This window comes from Lycium ferocissimum, chromosome 12 (genome assembly GCF_029784015.1).
Source record: "Lycium ferocissimum isolate CSIRO_LF1 chromosome 12, AGI_CSIRO_Lferr_CH_V1, whole genome shotgun sequence".
NCBI lineage: Eukaryota > Viridiplantae > Streptophyta > Magnoliopsida > Solanales > Solanaceae > Lycium > Lycium ferocissimum.
The window spans coordinates 25,654,177-25,658,976 of NC_081353.1; positions in this window are offsets into that span (position 1 = coordinate 25,654,177).

Genomic DNA, 4,800 nt, shown 5'->3' on the forward strand with positions numbered 1-4,800 from the left:
ATAAAAAGATAACTAACTTGCGTACTTTGAATGGGCACATTTTATACATATATCGTACGTAAGCGTATCATATGAGTTACCATAGCGTATACATCGTCTTATCATATATGTCATCATCGTTAACCGCGTCTGGGTAATCATCATATGCCGCCCACTAGTGGTGTCATGCCCGGCCCTCTAGGCTCGGTGTAAACATAGCAGCCCGCCTTAGAGGTGACATGCCGGGTCATCTAGGCACGGTGTAATCGTATGCAGCCCGCCCTCGCGGTGACATGCCCGGCCATCTAGGCGCAGTGGAATCATATCGTTATGTACTCATCATAGCTTAACATTATTACACATTTCATAGACATATCATAAGCTAGATGTCATCATATATTTATATTTAGAACATACATTAGGACTTGCGGTATTTATAGCTATATCGGGGTGATATAAGGTCGCGGATCCGATTACGTTATGGAGTAATCATAAGCGTTATATCTCACCTTGGAGGGACTACGTTTTAAGGTGAGTACACATAAGGAAAACATTATTTACTTCGTAGAAACATCATATCATGAACTCTAGAATATTTAGACATAAGCTTATCATCATCGTTATCGTATTGGTAATGTATCCTTTATCTCATATAACTACTCATGAACAAGGACTCTTAGTTCCCTTGAGGATAGGAGAGTCATGAAAAGAAGGAAAATCATGTCAAAAGATTCATGCCTTAGAAAGAAAGGTTTAGCCTCACATACCTTCGTCGTTTAACTAGTCTATCGCTTGCTTGTTCTCCTTTACTGCTCACGTTGTACCTTCAAGAGAATTCGTATCGACATTAGCTACACACTTATAAGAACGGGCTTACTAAAGCTAGAGAAAATTGGGCAGCGTTTCCTTTGTTTATACGACTTCCTCTATGTTCCATATCAACTCCCAAACATTCATAACATCAATCACGATATCATAAACAACAATCGTCATTCGTTCACGTTATCCACATTTCACAATTTCTCTCCACATCCTCCATAATCATGACCATGGTTCAATATCGCGTTCTTTCCCATACAATACTTATTTCATGTTCTAAATGTCACTTATAACGTATTCATAATCACAACACATCCATTTTCATGATTCAATCCAAACTACTACTAAAAAATGACACTATTCACACATTTAGGACCCATTTTCTATACTCTTCCATAATCCAAGTGTTTCAACTTATCAATACTTCAAACATCATGAAAGTACCATGAACTTACCTTAGATAGCGTAGAAACAATTCTTGAGTGGAAGTATCCTTCTTGCCCCAAAACCCTATCTCACTTCTCTTGGGATTTCTTGACTTAGATGACTTTAATGGGTTTCACACTCTTGATTCTTGTTGGTTTGATGAAGTTGATCATTGATTTCCTTTGGATTCTTGTGGATGAAGTGTAGGGAATATTATAGAGGTTTCTTGAGTTGTGGAGATGAAAGATGAAATGAATTGAAATGAAGGAGAGGTCCCTTATATCATTTAAGTTAGGCATTGAGCCGTAATATACGGACCAACATACGGTCCGTATATTTTCACGGCCGTATGTTTGGACCGTATATTTGGTCCGATGAAGCATGCCATTCTGGGGCTGGATCTTTACTACCGGACATACGGTCTGAGCACGCCGCATGTCCGGCCGTATGTTCTCAGCCTTTTCGAGACTTGTTCTCGTCGACTCGTTTGATCTCCGATCCTTATGGAACCTTCTTAACACTTGTTCAACACCTCATTACCAATCTAATGAACGTCATAAATCTTCCTCAAAGCATCATTAAAATGTCATTAACTCGATACTCGTAAATCTTGTCCGACACGCGACATATGACTTGCTTTCCTCAACAACTTTCTTTCCTTATCTTGAATGTCTCTGGAAATCTTAATTAGGATCATTAAATACTATTTCTTACTTATCAAAACATCGCATACGTCATGCCCTTCGTCAGCCTATTCACTGTGCGCCAACGGGAATTTTCCAAGGTGTAACATATAGCCTTAGGGTCATCTTTTACGTTTTCAAGCAAACTACGGGGCTTTTAGTTTCGTTTCATCTAGTCTGTATGCAAAGAAAACGAGCATTCGATAAAAAAGGACTCCATTAAGTTAAGGGAATCGAGGTTGACTGCTTGTCTATCTAGGTGAGTATAATTTTAAAAAAATAAAATAAAACTTGTTGGAAGGAGAGAGGGAAGAAGAAAAGATTAAAAAAAAAAAAAAATCGTAAAATTTAACTTCCTCACGCGCCTGTTTAGTGTGTAATTCACCCAAGTTGCCATGTCAGCAAAAAATGTCTAAATGACACACTGGAACCCTACCTCGGGTGCCTAAATGGAACAAGGGGCACTTTAGGTGCTCAAGTGAAAGAAATGGACGACCACAAGTGTCTGTCGATGGGTTTGGCCTATAAGTAAAGAAACTTGTTGACCCATGCTTGAAGTTTGAGAATCTCACGTCGGAAGTGGCGAAGCGCAAAATGAAATTTGTTTGTCCATTGCATGATGTAATAATTGAATATCTAATTATTTGTACCTTGATTGTCTTAGATATGAAATTAGGGCTTGAACTAGTAAAATCATAAGATTCCTTTTTTATTTTTTATTTTTTATTAGTAAAACAACCAGCGTGGTGCTAGTTATGGTTTATTAATCAAAACAAGTCTATATAGAAAACAAGATAATACAAGGCCAAAAATGCCTCTAACATGAAAAATAGAATAATTAGCAAATGGACTATCCTAAATTATAGCATCGCATATCCAAGTTGTGGCTTGGTTTCACTTAAGCAACCTCCAAGCTCTCACCAGGTGCTATGAAATTAGTAACCAACAGAAGTCTTCTTCTAACTTGAAATTGTGCAAGTTCAAGCTTGGCCAGCTCTTTATTTGTCTATAATATCCTTCTTTCAGTATGTCTTTCAACAATCCATAATCTCCACCACCATACTACCTCTTCCAACAGCTTGAACGTAAAGTTAATACCACACATTGGATAGAAGTTGTATAGTGCTAGGCTTACAGACTGCTAAAATCAGTGTTGATACTTCAGTTCTTGTCAAAACTCCAGCTTCCTCTTTATTTGTATTAAAACTTCAAATAACTGCATTGTCTGTGTTGTATTCTCCTTGTGTTGCAGCTTTAGAGGCTGCATATTTTTGTGTTATCTTGTGCACTCAGTCTGGTTCCCTGTCATACACAGTTTTGAATCTGAAACAAGGTAGATGCATCTTGTCTATATTGACAAGTCTTCTTGCTGCTATTGGTAGTTCAATGAATGAACTAAAGCTTATCTGACCTGCAAAATCAAAAGAATGGTTAGTTAAAAAAAATCTGCCAGCTGGTTCCCTTCCCTCATAACATGGCCTATCTGTATTGTTCTTTTTCTCCTCCGTTCTCTTATATTGTGCACCTCCATACATACACTCCACGGGACATTCCATTCTCCTTCTACAAACTTCAAAAGACCAAGAAAATCTATCTCTAAATAAAGTAGTAAAAGCTGCTTCTGTACACAATATCTAATGCCATCATACATGGCTTTAGCTTCAACCACTAAACAGGTGGTATCTTTAATTCTCCTAGCATTTTCATGAATAAAATTACCTTCATGATTCCTAACACAGAAAGCTAAAGCACTAGGACCAGGATTTCTTTAGAGGCCCCATCTCTATTACATTTATACCATCCCTGATCAGGACTACACCATTGCACCATAGTACATGAAATGTGTGGCCTGTAACCTTCCAACTGTTGCACAAGGTGAGGCCAAGAATTGGCCAAGTTCTTCATCCATGGATATCTTGACTTTGCAAATTGAATTAGGTTCAAGTTAATCTCATATAAGACCTTATGTCTGGACATCTTTTCTTCATAAACCACTGCATTTCTTCTCTTCCACAATTGCCACATAATGATAGTTGGAGCTGCTTGATAGAGAGGCTTCAATTTGGTTGAACATTCAGTATCCTACCATTTCTTGACAGTTTGCTTAATTTGAACAAAAGGACCTTGCACACCAGCTGCATCTGCAAACACTTTCCACACTCCAGCTGCATAGTCACTTGTAAGAAATACATGTTCCATTGTTTCTTGATGTGGTAGTGAGCAGCACCTGCATATTGAAACAATAGAAATCCCTATTCTAGCTAGCACATCATCCATAGGCAGTTTCAGTTTCCATACTCTCCACAGGAAGAAAGCAATTTTGAAGTGTAGCCCCTTTATCCACATTTGCTCAAAGAACCAGTTATACTCTCCTCTCTGCCTTAGTTTCTCCCATGCACTCCCCACTGTAAACTGGCCACTACTAGTAGGTAATCACCAAGCCTTGTCTATGGTAGTATAACCTTCATCTCTCCAACATTTTCTTGTAATATGCTCTACTACATCTTCAGGTACAATTTGTTGTAGTTTTTGAAAATTTCACTTGTCATTAATCATCACATCCTTCACCTCTTGTATAATGTCATCTATAGGGAAGTTTGAAGGCATGAGTTCAGCCAATGGACCTAGTTTTGTCCAATTATCATACCAAAAGTTGGCTGAACCATCTCTTGGTTCCTACCATATATCCTGCTCGCATCTCTGGCCTCCAACATGTTTTTCCAAAGCTGTGAGCCTTCTTTCCATTGTACCAGAGTTGAAATCTTCCTTTTACAATACTTATTCCACATATAAGTGGCCCATATAGTCCCTCATGTTCTAAACCTCCACCACAACTTTGCAAACAAGGCATTAGACACATCAAATAAAGATCTAAACCCCAGACCACCTTTAT